We start from the raw sequence: 20,319 nt of genomic DNA on the forward strand, positions 1-20,319 counted from the left end.
AGCATGCCTTTGTTTTATTGGTTTATATGGTAACTGTAAGTATGAACGAAAAGTAAAAATAAGATTGAATAAGATAACAAATAAATTACTTAAATTAATGTGAAGTCACTGCGGTATTTACTTAGCTAAATAAATATCTCTTCAAAATTTCCAGTGACATGGTCTGGAGACAAAACAAGCTTGGAAGAAGCTTGAAATTCTTGACATTCAGCGATTCTAGGTGTAGCATTAGACATATATTTCCTATATAGCTAAAGGAAATTACATCCTTTAAAAGGCTAGGGGCTACACTTAAACTTATTATCCTTCAATCTAAAAAAAAATCACTGTGATAACACTATTCTTAGGAATGTAAAGAGTAGGCGTGAAAACCCTTCAAAATTGCTGTAAGCATTTTTTTTTTCATGGCTAGGATGTTAGGATCTTAGAGCTTAGCTTGACTGAGATGAATTGTGAAACTTAAGTATAAATGCAATAAGACTGTGAATAGAACCTACTATGAACTTATTATATGCACAGTGTTGAGCAATATTTTCATGGTATATTAATACTTCAAAAATATAGCGTCCCTGGAGAAAAAAGTAGTACAGGTAGTAGCATAGTTACATTGTGCTTCTTTGCTTCCGATGCTTTCAAGCTCTAATAAGATTTACTAGATGCTGGACCCAAAGTTAGAGACAGAGATCATTGTTTATTAGGTATGCTTACAGAAGTGAAAATTAGGTACAGAAATAGGAGACAGGGACGACTATCAGGTATAGGGTGACTATTGGTACAGTAATGGGGGATAGAAGAGACTATCAGGTACAGGCACAGAAGACATGGTAGATTATCAGGAACAGCAATAGGAGATAGGATAGATTATCAGGTACAGCAACAGAGGACAGGGTAGATAACCAGGTACAACTACAGATACAATAAGACCACATCTATGTAATTCTGTTTTAAATTAAGACCTGTTTGCATATATCAAAGTCTATTATTAGTTGCCCATTTCAGACAGATTATGATTGGATTAAAGCATTCAACACACTTTATTTTACTTTATATAGAAGTAATATGGAGGGACAAATATTTAATATTATTTATCACAATGGTGAGCTGTCAGATTTGTCTATAATTATTTATAATATATATTGTTAGCCATTGTTAGCCATAGATAAAAACTTAAATAGCTCATAGTGTTAGCACATTTGTAAACTGTATATGCTTGTGACTTTGTGCCCCCAGTACGATAAACAAACATTGGTGGACAACACAGGCATCCAAAGGCTAATTTACAAGCTGCAACAGTCACTCAATGCATCTGTCTTTATTTTTGCTTGTGGATTAATATAAAATGGATTTTCAAGAATTTTGAATAAATGCAAAGTTTTATCTTGGAAATGTTGACCTTCTTCTTTTTTGTTTCATATCATGCCTTGAGGATTGAGAAGCCTTCTGGTTGAGCACCCACCAGGTGAGCTGGTTGAACTTCTTGCTTTATTTAGTCACTCAATCTAGTTTCTCCTTTGGGCTTCTAATCATCAAGATAAAGCAAATGTTAAAATCCTCCAATAGTGTATATTTACTGGAACCAATATGTAGACACCTAATAAAAACTGATGCAGGGATATTTGGCCCATTAACTGTGCCAATAAAGATATACACTGTATCATGCAATGCAGGAACAACTTTCTTTACATGTGCTCTCAAGTGTCAGTTTTTAACCCCTTAAGGTCAAAGCCAATTTTCGTTTTTGCGCTTTTGCTTTTTCCATTTTATGTTTAAAAATCCATAGCGCTTGCATTTTTTCACCTAGAGACTTATATGAGCGCTTATTTTTTGCGAAACCAATTGAACTTTGCAATTACAGGCATAATTTTTCCATAAAATATGTTGTGAAAAAAATCATTTGCGCTGTCAAATTGAAAAAAAAAACGAATTTGTTTTGATTTCGGGGAGTTTTGCATTTACGCCGTTTGCCCTATGGTAAAACTGACTTGTTATGCATGTTCCTCAAGTCGTTACGATTACAACGATATATAACATGTATAACTTATATTGTATCTGATGGCCTGTAAAAAATTCAAACCATTGTTAACAAATATATGTCACTTAAAATTGCTCCATTCCCAGGCTTATAGCGCTTTTATCCTTTGGTCTATGAGGCTGTGTGAGGTGTCAGTTTTTGCGCCATGATGCGTTCTTTCTACCGGTACCTTGATTGCGCATATATGCCTTTTTGATCGCTTTTTATTACATTTTTTCTGGATTTGATGCGACCAAAAATGCGCAATTTTGCACTTTGGGATTTTTTTGCGCTTACGCCGTTTACCGTGCGAGATTAGGAATGTGATTAATTAATAGTTCGGTCGATTACGTGTGCGGTGATACTAAATATGTTTATTAATTTATTTATTTATTAATTTATATTTATAAAATGGGAAAAGGGGGGTGATTTGGACTTTTATTAGGGGAGGGGAATTTTTTTTAATAAAAACACTTTTTTACTTTTTTTTTTACATACACCAGAAGCCCCCCTGGGGGGCTTGTATATACATAGCACTGATCTCTCATAGAGATCAATGCTGTGTATATACACAGCAAAGATCCATTAGATCGGTCATAGATTGCTATGGCCTGCTGCAGGCCACAGCAATCTATTGCCGAGCCGGGATCAGCGTCATTCCGACGCTGAGGCCCGGCACGGGCAGAAGAACGGATCTCCCCCCCGCGATCGCATCGCGGGGGGGAGATCCGTGCCACTAGACACCAGGGATGCACGGAGGAAAGCACTTCAATGCAGCTGTCAGGTTTGACAGCTCCATTGAAGGGCTTAATTAGCCGGCGCGGCAACGGGACCCGCGCCGGCTAATAGAGGCACTGCCCGGCTGCAGATTGCAGCCGGGATCGGTGCCGTTCAGAGCGGGGTCCCGGCGGGACCCCGCTCTGAACACCCCCTGCGGCACCATGACGTATCAGATACGTCATGGGTCGCTAAGGGGTTAAAGGGAAACTGACAGTATGGATATGCATATATCCTTGCTGACAATTTCCAGTTACCTGTTACATGAGCATCATGAAGGTACCTTTAGCGTTTCTCTGTGATCTGGCATCTTTGTAAAAGATTAACTTTAACTAGTGCTGACAACGTCAAAAAGGTGGGTCTGTGACACTGTCTGAACCCATCTGGCCACCGCTTTATTCTCAGGGAACCACGACCTTCTCCAGAATGGGTGCCAACCAACTCACATTGATTTTCTATAAAGCTCAAGATAAGCCATCTGTCAATCATTTTAGAGGAGCCAAAGGTAGCTGTAGACCCACCTCTGTGACACTGTAAGCATGAAATAACGTTTATTAAAAATATGCTAGAGTACAGAGCAGCGCGAATGGTATGTGAATTAAATTTAGCAGCACGTATATATTTATATCTCTGTTGTCAGTTTCCCTTTAAACCTGGTAATTTTAGTAACTAGTGGGTTTAGTGAGTGTATGGAATGGTGCACATCTTTTCAAGCAATTATCATACTTTTCATAATACTTTTCTTACCACCTTTGCTATAATAAGAAATTAGTGAATAGGTGCTCACAGGCAAAGTGAGCTTTGCATAATGTGGGAAGAAATTATAAACTAAGACATGAGAGCTTGTTTTCTTTAATCTTTAGGCTATGTTCATAAACATTATTAGGCACCATCTATTTAACGAGGCAATCACGTTCCCCTGCTATGTTCCCGAATTGGGAACATAGCCTTCTTCTGTAAACTAGTAATTAATTGTACTATACTGTGGTTATAAATAGTGATGAGCGAGAATGCTCGTCTGAGCTTGGTACTCGATCGAGTATTAGGGTACTCAATGGTACTCGTTACTCGGACGAGCATCTCGCGATACTCAAGAAGATCTCATCATCCGTTTCCTGTAAGTTTAGGCGCTATTTATTGGCCAATAAACATGCAGTAGACTCTTTGGTACATCCTGAGATCACGTGGGACCCATACATGTCGATAGCATGGTTGGCCAGATCAGATGACCCTGCCATATAAAACGTGCAGCCGGCAGTGCTCGCTTCAGACGCTGTGAGAGATTAGGGATAGAGCCGCTGCGTCTCAGAGAGAGTGTCAGTGTAGGATTTAGCGATCCAGTAGGCAGGGAATACTAGCCATACAAACAAACAGCCCTTTTCAGGGCTTCAAATCGTTTTTTAACAGTATTACTACAGACTGCTGGCTGGGAGTTGCAGTGCTGCTACCACGATTTAACCAGCAAACTGTGGTGATCGGCTGCTGGCAGAAAGGGGACATTAGGTGTTGCAAACAGACCCCTAAGAAGTGCTCAGTGTACTCTTTTTTTATTTGGGGGCTGGTGGTGCTGCTGTACTACATTGGATTGCTGGGATTTGTAGTACACCTTTATAAAACTTCACTGCTCATTGGACGGGGGTGTCAGAGAGTGTGTCTAGGTCCAGCCACTACCAGATTGTACCGTACAGCCCCCCCTAAACTAGTGGGTACTACACTGTATTGCTGGGATTTGTAGTACACCTTTATAAAACTTCACTGCTCATTGTAAGGGGGTATAACAGCGTGTATCTAGGTCCAGCCACTACCAGATTGTACCATACAGCCCCCCCTTAACTAGTGGGTACTACACTGTATTGCTGGGAATTGTAGTACACCTTTAAAAAACTTCAATGCTCATTGTAAGGGGGTATCACAGCCTGTATCTAGGTCCAGCCTCTACCAGATAGTACCGTACAGCCCCCCCCCCCTAAACTAGTGGGTACTACACTGTATTGCTGGGATTTGTAGTACACCTTTATAAAACTTCACTGCTCATTGTAAGGGGGTATAACAGCGTGTATCTAGGTCCAGCCACTACCAGATTGTACCATACAGCCCCCCCTTAACTAGTGGGTACTACACTGTATTGCTGGGAATTGTAGTACACCTTTAAAAAACTTCAATGCTCATTGTAAGGGGGTATCACAGCCTGTATCTAGGTCCAGCCTCTACCAGATAGTACCGTACAGCCCCCCCCAAACTAGTTGTTACTACACTGTATTGCTGGGATTTGTAGTACACCTTTATAAAACTTAACTGCTCATTGTAAGGGGGTATCACAACGTGTATCTAGGTCCAGCCACTACCAGATAGTACCCTACAGCCCCCCCCCCTAAACTAGTGGGTACTACACTGTATTGCTGGGATTTGTAGTACACCTTTATAAAACTTCACTGCTCATTGTAAGGGGGTATCACAGCGTGTATTGTACTATTGTACTACTGGTGTGCCTGCCCTTGCCTCCATGTTGGCTACTGCTGGGCCTTAACTTGCATCCATGTTGACTACTGTTGGGCCTTTACTGGCATCCATGCTGAGTACTGCTGTGCCTGCCAATGCCTCTTGCCTCCATGTTGGCTACTGCTGGGCCTCAACTGGCATCCATGTTGACTACTGTTGGGCCTTTACTGGCATCCATGTTGACTACTGGTGTGCCTGCCCTTGCCTCCATGTTGGCTACTGCCTGGCCTCAACTGGCATCCATGTTGACTACTGTTGGGCCTTTACTGGCATCCATGTTGACTACTGGTGTGCCTGCCCTTGCCTCCATGTTGGCTACTGCTGGGCCTTAACTGGCATTCATGTTGACTACTGCTGTGCCTGCCTTTGCCTCCATGTTGGCTACTGCTGGGCCTTAACTTGCATCCATGTTGACTACTGCTGGGCCTTTACTGGCAACCATGTTGAGTACTGCTGTGCCTGCCAATGCCTCTTGCCTCCATGTTGGCTACTGCTGGGCCTCAACTGGCATCCATGTTGACTACTGTTGGGCCTTTACTGGCATCCATGTTGACTACTGGTGTGCCTGCCCTTGCCTCCATGTTGGCTACTGCTGGGCCTCAACTGGCATCCATGTTGACTACTGTTGGGCCTTTACTGGCATCCATGTTGACTACTGGTGTGCCTGCCCTTGCCTCCATGTTGGCTACTGCTGGGCCTTAACTGGCATCCATGTTGACTACTGTTGGGCCTTTACTGGCATCCATGTTGACTACTGCTGTGCCTGCCCTTGCCTCCATGTTGGCTACTGCTGGGCCTTAACTGGCATCCATGTTGACTACTGCTGACTACTGCTGTTCCTGCCCTTGCCATTATGTTGGCTACTGCTGGGCTTTAACTGGCATCCATGCTGACTACTGCTGACTACTGCTGTGCCTGCCCTTGCCTCCATGTTGGCTACTGCTGGGCCTTAACTGACATCCATGTTGACTACTGCTGACTAATGCTGTGCCTGCCCTTGCCTCCATGTTGGCTACTGCTGGGCCTTAACTGGAATCCATGTTGACTACTGATGTGCCTGCCCTTGCCTCCATGTTGGCTACTGCTGGGCCTTAACTGGCATCCATGTTGACTACTGCTGGGCCTTCACTGGCATCCATGTTGACTACTGCTGGGCCTCCTGCCCTTGCCTCCATGTTGGCTACTGCTGGGCCTTAACTGGCATCCATGTTGACTACTTCTGGGCCTTTACTGCCATCCATGTTGACTACTGCTGTGCCTGCACTTGCCTTCATGTTGGCTACTGCTGGGCCTTAACTGGCATCCATGTTGACTACTGCTGGACCTTTACTGGCATCCATTTTGACTACTGTTGTGCCTGCCCTTGCCTCCATGTTGGCTACTGCTGGGCCTTAACTGGCATCCATGTTGACTACTGCTGGGCCTTAACTGGCATCCATGTTGACTACTGTTGGGCCTTAACTGGCATCCATGTTAACTACTGCTGGGCCTTCACTGGCATCCATGTTGGCTACTGCTGCTCCCGGGAGTTCTCTGTGTGCTCAATGCCATGCAGTGTCTGGCCTAATTTTGGGGAGGCTCACTTACTTCCTCATTCACTTTTAATGGTTCTCTGTGTGCTCACTACCATGCTAGGTCTGGTATGACTTCAATGGGGTTCGTTACTCGAAACGAGCACTCGAGTATCGGGAAATACTCGTCTCGAGCAACGAGCACCAGAGCATTTTTAGTACTCGCGCATCACTAGTAATAAACTATGAATGTGTGCATGTTATACTTTCATCATCCTGCTAACCACTTTTTTTTGTACATCTATCATTTTACTTAATCTGACCTCAGTAAAGCCATGCTAGTTTGGCTCCATTAAGTTGCTGACTTTTAGAAGATCATTCATCTGTTTTTGGAACAGTTTTTATAATTTTTATTACTAAAGATGTTAAACTACAGTAACTGGCCTGTAGTTACTGTGCTCTTCTTCACTACCCTTCCTGTGTATTGCTATAACAATGGTCCTTTCCCAATAATCAGGAACATATCCTGTTAGGAGGGGGGCATCAATCACAGATCGGAATTCTTTAAAGGGGTACTCCAGCGGGGGGCACTTTTTCGCTGGGACCGCGGAGTAAGTGGCTGAAAGAAAAGATGTCCACTCAAATCCCCGGTTCCAGCGGCAGGTCCCGCATCGCGGCGCTCCCATGCCTGGTTCCCGTCCACTTCCGGGTGTCTGACGCGGGCCGGAGACGTGATGTTTAGGTCTGCTCAGCCACTCAGTAAAGGAGACGGGATCTGTTTCAAGCACGCTCAGATCCTGACTCTGTTACTGAGTGGCTGAGCTATTTATTATCTTTAAAACATATGTGTGTTTTATGGTGTCTGTAAAGTTGGAGTTAAATCGATGTTACTTTCCAAAGGATGTGTCATAAATATTTAATAGATATTGATCATTTAAAACATGTATTTATCATTTGGATCAAGACATACACACACACACACAACCCCCCATTTGTAATTAAATCCCCCTTCATCTAATGATAAGGAGATGACTCTAGTGCCCTGTCTCAGGCTACTCAGCACAGCTTAATACCAAACTACAGAAAACGGTAATAATCTGATACCATAGGAAAATTATATATTATATAATAATATTATTATATGGATAGTTAAATGAAACACAAAAAAATTATAGTAGAATCAGTGATTTCAAATAATATGCCATGCCACATTTGCACCTTTGACATTATGTGTCAAAAATACATGTCGTAAGTACATCAGTCATTTGTACATTTTATTTCTATAATACTTGTGCAACATCAATATCCTGATTTACTCCACATGTATAAGCTTGTTCTGTGACTGTAAGAGGCTGTATTAGCCTGACCTTCACATATTAGACTGAGTACTTGTTACACTTAAATGATTTTTATTTCAAGTATTTATCTTGAGAATAAATATATTATGTGGTCTGAAAAACATTCTATATCTAATGATACTTTAACACAGGATTGACATTATGCTGACACTATAGAAGATTAAATTTCAACAATAATAAACCAATATCAACATGAAAATGGGCATTGATGAGTCATTTTAATGTGATTGCCAGTTAATATCCAGAGTAACCATCGTGGGCAGCCTGGAAAGCAGATAGATGGGCTGAATGTGACTCATTATGGTCCTGGTAGGTTGTCACTGGTATCTGGAGCCAAGGAGGCTGTAGTGCATCCCATAGCTGCTGGAGGGGGTGGAGGGAAGGCTTTATATAGGTAACATGACTATTGAGGTGGTCCCAAAGATGCTCAAATGGGTTCAAGTCAGTGGAATTAGGGGGCCAAGGTAGTATTTGGAAGTCTTGGTCATGCTCTTCCAACCAATTTTGTATATTTCTAGCCATGACGTGTCGGACTGTCTTTCTGTAGAATTCCATCCACCCCAGGGAAGTTATTTGCATACATGGGTATATGTGATGTTCAAGGATGGATTCATACCCAAAACGGTTAAATATACCACCCAAATAAATGAGTGGGCAAAGAGAATGTCATTGAATCACTCCACTGACAATACCAGTTTGCAGTCACCACCAGCTTGTGTTCTCTCAGCAATGATTGCAGCATGTTTGTTTGTCACCTAACATTCCAATGTCTATCTGTTTGAAGATATGTGTATGTATATATATATATATATATATATATATATATACATTCCGCAAAAATCCGCAGCACTCAAACATGTGGCAAAGAAGGTTTTATCAAACACAGGTACAAAAAAGTCATCAAAAAGAGTGATTCTCAAGCATTGTGGGAACATCCGTTGTGCATATTTATAAGGCTAACACATTAGCATATGAAATTACCCAATTGTGGTTTAAGAGACATATAGTCAATAAAAATACATAATTAATATCTGCCGTGTCACCAGCTGCTCAGCTGTGATTGGCTGAGCACAGTCATGCTCAGCCAATCGCGGCTGAGCAACTGATGACGCGGAATAGTTGGGCTAGCATGAGGGAGGGATGGAGCCGTTCGGCCGGCCTTCCGCAAACGACGTCTTTGTCACAAGATAGAGGACAGGGGTCGACACGAATGTGGCAAGCATAATGCACTAGCGTGGATGGGCGGAAAAAACGGGGAAGGGGGCAATTTACATTCATAACACACATTACAAAGTTATATAACTTTGTAATGTGTGATATTTTGTGAATAAATTTTTAGCGCCGCACTACTCCGTTAAAAAGACAATTCTGTCTTTCTAGACTAAAAACATGTTAGGTGGTTCCTGAGTGGCTCCTTGGATTCCCGAACATCTAAAAAAAGCAGAAATAAATAATTAAGAACACATAGAAATCCAGAGGATGACATCATTGCACTTACAAATCAATAAACAATTGTGTAAACATACTATGTAAACATTTTATGGTGTACCTTGAACTCAACATTTAGACCTTTAGGTCCTAGATTCTGCAACTCATAGATCTATTTGAGTTCTTTTTTCATCAAGATATTTAATCGGTCTCCTCTACATTTCAGAGATGGAACATGATCAATGAACATGAATTTAAGGTCCCTCTCTCCGTGGCCCATCTCTGAAAAGTGTTTGGGTACTGGTAAATCCAGTCTCTACTTTCTAATGGTGTATCGGTAGTGATTGATCCGAGTTTTAAAATCACATTTTGTCTCACCTACATAGAGTAGCTGGCAAGGGCACCAGGGAACATAGACAACATACTCAGAAGTACATGTTAACCCTTTGAGGACCGGGCCAATTTGAATTTTTGCGGTTTCGTTTTTTCCTCCTTGTGCTTAAAAGGCCATAGCACATGGATTTTTTCACTTAGAAACCCACATGAGGCCTTATTTTTTGCGCCACTAATTGTACTTTGCAATGACATGCTGAAATTTCTCACAAAGTACACTAAAAAAGCAGGAAAAAATTCAATGTGTGGTGAAATTGTAAAAAAAAAAAAAACATTTCTTTTATTTGGAGGGTATTTTTTTTTACGTCGTTCGCCCTGGGGTAAAACTGACTTGTTATATATATTCCTCAAGTCGTTACGATTACAACAATATGTAACATGTTTAACTTTTATATTATCTGATGGCTTGTAAAAAATTCAAACCATTGTTAACAAATATATGTTCCTTAAAAACGCTCTATTCCCATACTTATAACGCTTTTATCCTTAAGTCTATGGGGCTGTTGATTGCACATATGCGACTTTTTGATGGCTTTTTATTTTTACTTTTAGACATATACTATAAGCCCCCCTGGGACACTTCTAGTTTATGCACTCTGATCTCTCATTGAGATCAATGTTGTATAGATTGCTTCCGGCTGCTGCAGCCGTAAGCAACCGAGTGCCGAGCCCGGATCAGCGCTTTTACGACGCAGACCCTGGCCCGAGCCGGACGTGTGGATCGCTCCTCCGGGACAACGTCTCGGAGTAGTGATCCACCCCACTAGACACCAGGGAACGGCTGCATCAGGTAATTGGAGGCAGCTGTCATCTTTGACAGCTGCATCCAATTACCTTTTTAGCGGGCACGGCAATTGAACCGTGCCTGCTAATAGCCAGGGTACCGGGCTACATGCGGGACCCAGGACCGTGGTAGATCAGAGCACGGCCGCTGCGCGACTCCGCTCTGAACACCCGTAGGCGTACAGGTACGTCCAGGGTCGCCTAGGGGTTAAATACTGAGAGAGTTGATATTTTCTCTTAGTACCTGGTTGAACAAATTCAGACCCTTTGCTCATAAGGGGGCAGTTCACACAGCTGCAACAGGGAAATGACCCCTTCTTTTGCGTCATCAAAAAAGATTGTTTTTGTTTACTGCCTGTGGAAACATCACTTTTCACTACTCTATCTTTCAGGTTTATATCTCTCTTATAACTCGTCAAGGGATAGCTCTGAAAATCAGAACTATTGCCAAAGCCGTCCCGGATGCTATTCCAATGTTTACGGATGGTCTGTGCTATGTGTCCTGATAGATGGTTATAAGTTGAAATGAATGGTATTCTGGCAGAAGTGGATACTTTTGGCGGGGGATGTAACAATTGTCTGTCCATGTCCATTATTGTGGATTTGTGATTGGCTACTAACTGTTTAGGATAGCCGCGAACCAGAAATTTCTGTGATATTTTATCTAAAGCTGGTTCAACATTGACTTGTTGACTGACAATCCTGCGTGCCCTCAACATCTGGGAGTAGGGTAATGACTTGACCATGGATTTAGGGTGGCAGCTATTGTAGTGTAGTAATGTATTGCTAAATGTTTTTTTGTATACAAGACTGTCACTAGTGCATGTTCATGTATAGAGACCTGTGTATCCAAGAACTGTACAGTGTGTTTAGAGGAAGTGACTGTGAACTGATTGTCCGGATTGGCTGAATTCAAGTAATTGTGGAATTGTGTCAGCTCCAAATCTGTTCCTCTCCACATCAGGAAAACATCATCGATGTATCGCCACAACCCCAGCACATGGCTGAAGTGGGGCAACACATAGATAGATGTCTCCTCCATGTCAGCCACAAAGATGTTCACATAAGTGGGCTCCACATTAGTCCCCATTGCAGTTCCTTTTAGTTGCATAAAGTACTTGTCATCAAAGAGGAAATAATTACATGTGAGAACAATTTCTAATAACTCCAGCAGAAAAGCAATGTGCATTGATGAAAAGTTTGTAGATTGTAGAGCTTTTTGTACTGCATGTAAACCACCTATGTGTGAAATTGAAATGTATAGGCTTACAATATCGAAGGAGGCAATGATGGCTTCTGGAGGTACAGTATGTGTAAGTTTTCAATTTTAAACAAAAAAATCGCTTGTATCTCTAATCAATGACTTAGCTTCACTCGCAAAATGACAAAGTACCCTGTTTAGGAAAATGGAGATCAGACTTGTGATTAAATCCCTCCCGGAGACAACAGGTCTACCGGGAGGGTTTTCAATCGATTTGTGTATTTTTGGCAAGAGGTATAGGAGTGGTGTTACCGGAAAAATGACTGTCAAAAACATCTTCAAATCCAGATCAATCAGTTCATCCCTATAGGCTCATTCAAGGCAGGCAGTAATTTTACATGCAATGTTCCACTTATGGTCATGTGACAAAATTTGGTAAACCAAGGTGTCAGCAAGCTGTCTATTAGCTTCCCCACCCTTATCTGCCAGCTTTATTATCAATTGCCGTTGTTGAGTCAGTTCATCTAGGGCAGTAATTTCTGATGTAGTCATATTAGGGTGGCATAGTGGAGAAAATTTCTTAAGGTCAAAGCCTATTTTCGTTTTTGCGCTTTTGCTTATTCCATTTTAAGTTTAAAAGTCCATAGCGCTTGCATTTTTTCACCTAGAGACATATATGAGCGCTTGTTTTTTGCGAAACCAATTGTACTTTGCAATGACAGGCATTATTTTTCCATAACATATGCTGCGAAACCGGAAAAAAATCATTTGCGCTGTCAAATCGAAAAAAAAACGAATTTGTTTTGATTTCGGGGAGTTTTGCATTTACGCCGTCCGTCCTATGGTAAAACTGACTTGTTATGCATGTTCCTCAAGTCATTACGATTACTATGATATATAACATGTATAACTTATATTGTATCTGATGGCCTGTAAAAAATTCAAACCATTGTTAACAAATATACGTTCCTTAAAATCGCTCCATTCCCAGGCTTATAGCACTTTTATCCTTTGGTCTATGGGGCTGTGTGAGGTGTCAGTTTTTGCGCCATGATGTGTTCTTTCTATCGGTACCTTGATTGCGCATATACGACTTTTTGATCGTTTTTTATTACATTTTTTTCTGGATTTGATGCGACCAAAAATGCACAATTTTGCACTTTGGAATTTTTTTGCTCTGACGCCGTTTACCGTGCGAGATCAGGAATGTGATTAATTAATAGTTCGGGCGATTACGCGCGTGGCGATACTAAATATGTTTATTTATTTATTTATTTATTTATTTATATTTATAAAATGGGAAAAGGGGGGTGATTTGGATTTTTATTAGGGGAGGGGATTTTTTATTAATAAAAACACTTTTTTACTTTTTTTTTTACTGTAACTAGAAGCCCCCCTGGGGGACTTGTATATAGACAGCACTGATCTCTCATAGAGATCAATGCTGTGTATATACACAGCAAAGATCGATTAGATCGGTCATAGATTACTATGGCCTGCTGCAGGCCATAGCAATCTATTGCCGAGCCGGGATCAGCGTCATTCCGACGCTGAGGCCCGGCACGGGCAGAAGAACGGATCTCCCCTCCGCGATCGCATCGCGGGGGGGAGATCCGTCCCACTAGACACCAGGGATGTGTTTACCTAAGCCTCTAAGTGCAGCTGTCAGGTTTGACAGCTGCACTTAGAGGCTTAATTAGCCGGCGCGGCAACGGGACCCACGCCGGCTAATAGAGGCACTCCCCGGCTGACACGTCCCGGCGGGACCCCGCTATGAACACCCCGAGCGGCACCATGACGTATCAGATACGTCATGGGTCGCTAAGGGGTTAAAGAATTAATATCCTTAGGGACCAAATCCAAAAATGTATCGATGATATGCGAGTCAACAGGCGGTTGAAAATCGCTCGGTAATCTGAGGTTATAATCTTTCAAAGACAATGGTTTCGCTGTATTCACATGTTGTGGCAAAGTTGCTATCTTTTTCTGGGAGTCAAACCAGACTCTTTGTTTTAAACGTCTCACAAATTGCTGAAGGTCCAATTCTAGATTAAACCAGTTCATTCATTTGCTGGGGCAAAAATTAAAGTCCTTTAGCTAATATTTGCAATTGCACATCCGTAAGAGATTTTAAAGAGATATTTACCACTGTTTTGCTTTCTGTTTCACAGGATTCCGGGTTTGAGTCGGTTTGTTCGTCTGGCTGCGGGTCCTTCAGAGTTCGATGCTGGCATCTCCCTCTTTGTCAGGTGTGCTGTCTGGTACGGGTCTTAGTTCTGGAAGAAAATGCAGATGAAACAGCTGTCCCTATTTTTGCAAAATGTTTAACATTGTTAACGTTCACACCTTCTGTAGTTAGTGGACTCTTTCATTAGGTTTTTTAAAATCTCTTTGGAGATGTTGAAGCATCAATCCAGGAATATACTTTTCCATTATCATAATCTTGGGCATCTCTATGCCATTTTAACCTCTTAGTTTCTTCAAGTTCTGCTCTCAATTTATCTAAATATGCAGTTTGTTTTTCTATAAGTTTATTATACTCATCCTCCGGCATGATTCTTTTATGGACATACAACAGAGATATGAATCCGAAACTAAGCAATTACTGAACATCAGACTTCACTTATGCACATTGGGTGAATACCTCAGGTTTAAGCGCATTCCGAGGGGTATGCGAACCAAGCCTAAATTAACTATGTATGCTCAGGACTCTGATTACCGTACCAAATATGAATGGATTTGTAACAAGTCTGCATTAGACCTTATCTTGCTTCACATTGAGTTCTTACAGAAGGACATGAATAACACCAAACATAAAGTAGCTGACCTGGAAGTGAAACTAAAGGACATCATGCTGGAGGATGAGTATAATAAACTTATAGAAAAACAAATTTAGATAAATTTAAAGCAAAACTTGAAGAAACTAAGGTTAAAATGGCATAGAGATGCCCAAGATTATTATAATGGAAAAGTTTATTCCTGGAATGATGCTTCAACATCTCCAAAGAGATTTAAAAAACCTAATGAAAGATTCCCACTAGCTACAGAAGGTGTGAACTTTAGCAATGTTAAACATGTTGCAAAAATTTGGACGGCTGTTTCATCTGCATTTTCTACAGAACTAAGACCCGTACAAGACTGCACACCCGACGAGGTGGGAGACTACAGCATTGAACTCAGAAGGACCTGCAGCCATATGAACAAACCAACTCCAACCCGGAATCCTGTGAAACAGAAAGAAAAACAGTGGTAAATATCTTTTCACAATCTCTTACGGATGTGCAATTGCAAATATTAGCTAAAGGACTTAATTTTTGCCCCAGCAACCGAATGAACTGGTTTAATCTAGAATTGGACCTTCAGCCATTTGTGAGACATTTAAAACTAAGAGTCTGGTTTGAGTCCCAGAAAAAGGTAGCAACTTTGCCACAACATGCGAATACAGCAAAACCACTGTCTTTGAAAGATTATAACCTCAGATTATCGAGCGATTTTCAACCAACTGTTGACTTATCATCGATACATTTGTGGATTTGGTCCACAAGGATATTAATTCTTTAACCCTTGAAGGACCGGGCCAATTAAACTTTTAGCGTTTTTGTTTTTTCCTCCTTGTGCTTAAATTAAAAGGCCATAACAGTTGCATTTTTTCACCGAGAGACCCATATAAGCCATTATTTTTTGTGCCACTAATTGTATTTTGCAATGAAAGGCTGAATTTTTTCATAAAGTACAGTGCAAACCCCCCCAAAAATTCAATGTGTGGTGAAATTGAAAAAAAAAAAAGCATTTCTTTTATTTGGAGGGTTTTTGTTTTTACGCCGCTCGCCCTGGGGTAAAACTGTCTTGTTATATATGTTCCTCAAGTTGTTACAATTGCAACGATATGTAACATGTATAAATTTGATATTATGTGATGACTTGTAAAAAACTCAAACCATTAACAAATATATGTTCCTTAAAATTGCTCTATTCCCAGTCCTTTGATATTGTAAGCCAATACACTTCAATTTCACACATAGGTGGTTTACATGCAGTACAAAAAGCTCTACAATCTACAAACTTTTCATCAATGCACATTGCTTTTCTGCTGGAGTTATAAGAGATTGTTCTCACGTGTAATTATTTCCTCTTTGATGACAAGTACTTTATGCAACTAAAAGGAACTGCAATGGGGACTAACGTGGAGACCACTTATGCAAACGTCTTTGTGGCTGACATGGAGGTGACATCTATCTATGTGTCGCCCCACTTCAGCCATGTGCTGGGGTGGTGGCGATACATCAATGATGTTTTCCTGATGTGGAGAGGAACAGATTTGGAGCTGACACAATTCCACAATTACTTGAATTCAGCCAATCCGGACACTCAATCAATTTACAGTCACTTCCTCTAAACACACTGTGCAGTTCTTGGATACACAGGTCTCCATACATGAACATGCACTAGTGACAGACTTGTATACCAAAAAAAACATTTAGCAATACATTACTACACTACAATAGCTGCCACCCTAAATCCATGGTCAAGTCATTACCCTACTCCCAGATGTTGAGGTCAATGTTGAACTAGCTTTAGATAAAATATCACAGAAATTTCTGGTTTGCGGCTATCCTAAACAGTTAGCGGCCAAACAAATTCAACTTCACATTTCAACTTATAACCATCTATCAGGACACATAGCACAGACCATCCGTAAACATTGGAATATCATCCCGGACGGCTTTGGCAATAGTTCTTATTTTCAGAGCTATCCCTTGATGAGTTATAAGAGAGATATAAACCTGAAAGATAGAGTAGTGAAAAGTGATGTTTCCACAGGCAGTAAACAAAAATAATCTTTTTTGATGACGCAAAAGAAGGGGTCATTTCCCTGTTGCAGCTGTGTGAACTGCCCCCTTATGAGCAAAGGGTCTGAATTTGTTCATCCAGGTACTAAGAGAAAATATCAACTCTCTCACTATTTAACATGTACTTCTGAGTATTTTGTTTATGTTCCCTGGTGCCCTTGCCAGCTACTCTACGTAGGTGAGACAAAATGTGATTTTAAAACTCGGATCAATCAGAGTTACACCATTAGAAAGCAGAGACTGGATTTACCAGTCTCCAAACACTTTTCAGACATGGGCCATGGAGAGAGGGACCTTAAATTCATGTTCATTGAACATGTTCCTTCTCTGAAACGTGAAGGAGACTGATTAAATATCTTGATGAAGAAAGAACTCAAATGGATCTATGAGTTGCAGACTGTAAGACCTAAAGGTCTAAATGTTGAGTTCAAGGTACACCATAAAATGTTTACAAAGTATGTTTACACAATTGTTCATTGATTTGTAAGTGCAATGATGTCATCCTCTGGATTTCTATGTGTTTTTAATTATTTATTTCTGCTTTTTTTTAGATGTTCGGGAATCCAAGGAGCCATTCAGGAACCACCTAAGATGTTTTTAGTCTAGAAAGACAGAATGGCCTCTTTAATCCCCACCTTCTGTGCCAAGCCGACATGACATGCGTCCCCCAAGTGATGTCCCGGAGAGGTCAATCGGATGTTCCAGGGATCCAGCCATGGATGCGATTGCACCAGATGCTGGATGTATTGGAGGAGTTGCGTGAAATGGCCGGTGCCCAGGGTCGAACGCCACTCCGTTCTGTAGACCTCTAGACAGGGGCGTAGCTAGGATTCATGGGGCACCATAGCAATAAACTGTATGGGGCCCCATAAATCCTGTACGCCACCCCCCCCCCCCCCCCCGCCAAACACAGACATTGACGCACATATACACACACAGAGGCACCATTAACATATATACAGATACGCCACTGACATACACACATATATACGCTGTAATGTAATTACACTAGTGCTGATGTATACTCCATGAATAGACTGTACACAGGGAAATCATTTCAGTGTAACAGGAAATACTCAACCAGAAATAAAAGAAAATGCAGCAGATATTAATGGTGGGTTCTTTTATTAGAGCCCAACATTAATAGAAGCTGCTGCAGAACATCTTTGGGAGCAAACACACACATATACACCAGTGCTACAGACATTGCTGACATACACACACACATATATATAGCCACAGATACAAACACATACTGAAATATAAATATAAACACAGATACATATATACGCACACTGACATATACATATACCCACAGACACATATATATACACACACTGACATATACATATATACCCCCAGTTACATATATACACTCACTGACACACATACACAGCACTTACAGCTCCCAGGCTTCCCTCCTCCTCCTCCTCCTTTAGTCCGGGCTGATCTTCACATAGGTATTGAGGACCTTTGGGTCATGTGACCCAAAGGTCCTTAATCCCTCTCCTGTGCTGTCTGGCAGGTCCTGCTCCTCTGTTCAGCCTGCTCACCCGGCACTACAGTGAGGGGGCTGAACAGTGCAGTGGGGGTCCCTCTTCCTCTCTGGACCCCTGGGGGAGAGGGGTACCTACCATGAAGGCAGGGCAGGCTTCCTCGGGCCCCCTTCATGCAGGGGCCCCATAGCAGTCGCCTTCCCTGCCTTCATTGTAGCTACGCCACTACCTCTAGATGGGACTCCCGGGTGCTTTGCAGTCCGAGGCAAGCTGAACTTTAATCGTTATCAAAGACTTCGGCATTCTGTCTGTTTAACTTTGAGCCATATATGCTTAGTTGCCATGTACACTTTTTTGTTTACTCCGATTGGCTTGTGGTTGCTATGGGGCTGTACTTCCCCCATGCATGCACTATGTGTTCTCTACCACGCTGACCCAATCTTACCGGACGCCATTATCAGTCCTAAATCTTCCTTCCTCATTTACAACAGTGGTGAGTGTCTGCTCCCTGCCGATTAATATTCATGCTGCTTATTTAGTGTTTTATTTGTTTACAGTCACACACTGCAAGGTACTTTGGTGATTATACCCCGATTATGTTTTTTTACATTGATGCACACTTGCTGGATATTAATTATGTATTTTTATTGATTATATATCTCTTAAACCACAATTGGGTAATTTCATATGCTAATGTGTTAGCCTTATAAATATACACAATGGATGTTCCCACAATGCTTGAGAATGACTCTGAGAGAGAGTTGAAACATAGCGATTTTTTTTGTACCTATGTTTGATGAAATAAACCTTCTTTGCCACATGTTGGAGTCCTGCAGATTTTTGCGGACTGTATTTGGGATCCCCGGCCAAGGGACTTTCACTGCAAGCACCCACTTTACCACTTCATCGCCTCTGGATATATATATATATATATATATATATATATATATATATATATAATTTTTATTAAAGTTTTCCAGTATTGTACAGACATTTACATTTACAAGTCTCAGCAAAAAACTTTAATAATCTTTGTCTGTACTTTGGGAAAGGTGGGGGGATAAGGATCATGGGATCAGGGGAGGGAAAAGTAGGGGAGTGTGGGAGGAAGTTGGAGAAAGGAGATCAGAAAGAAATGAAGAGGGAGGGAGAAGGATGTTGGGAAAGTGGTGGGAAATAACCAAACCATTGTAACATTTCAATTTATGAACTGTATATTATTGTAAGAAAAATAGAAGGGCTACTCCTGGTGTTGGGGTAACATACGTTTTACACATTACATTACAAGTTTAAAAGATATGCAGCCACTTAGTATGGAGAACAGGGCATGTCCACCAGATGAGGAAAAAGGAACCAAATTCCCTCTTACACCTCCAACATGTAGAAGAATACTGAGAACTATAAAGAGAAGTAATATCTGGTGTTTTACACAAACACAATAGTACTTTATACCCATTCTCTTGAATGCACACACAGGAAGACATATATGGGGCAAGTAAAATTAAATGGGTCTCTTCACCTGAGAACCTCCTCCCCAGATCCTTCTCCCAGAATATGGCTTTTTTTGTTTTTGAAACAAACTTTTCCCCACATTTATAGGTATTCATCAGATTGCTCATACTGCTAAATACTATACTGTTGAGAAAATGTCATTTAAAACATGATATTCAAGTCGTAGGCATAAGTGCATAATAAACAACTTTGCTTTGTTAATACTGTAACTTTGCCCATCTCTAAGCATGATAGAACAGGCAGGAAAACACATTTTTAATATTTTTAAGATGTTTCTTAACATTAATGATCAATTTTTGATTGTTATAAAAAGTATTACCAAGAAGCTGAAATATCACTAAGAGACTAAACTTCAAAGGTATGCTAACATGTTCACTGCAGAAATCGATAATTTTTTTTTGTACGTTTTTAGCTAATCATAATAAAAAATATTTAAAGGAACTCACTAACAACCTACCCTCCTAAAACCCTAAACTAAAGTCATCTATAAGTAAGATAAA

The sequence above is a fragment of the Dendropsophus ebraccatus genome, chromosome 3 (assembly GCF_027789765.1).
Source record: "Dendropsophus ebraccatus isolate aDenEbr1 chromosome 3, aDenEbr1.pat, whole genome shotgun sequence".
In the NCBI taxonomy this organism is placed as follows: Eukaryota; Metazoa; Chordata; class Amphibia; order Anura; family Hylidae; genus Dendropsophus; species Dendropsophus ebraccatus.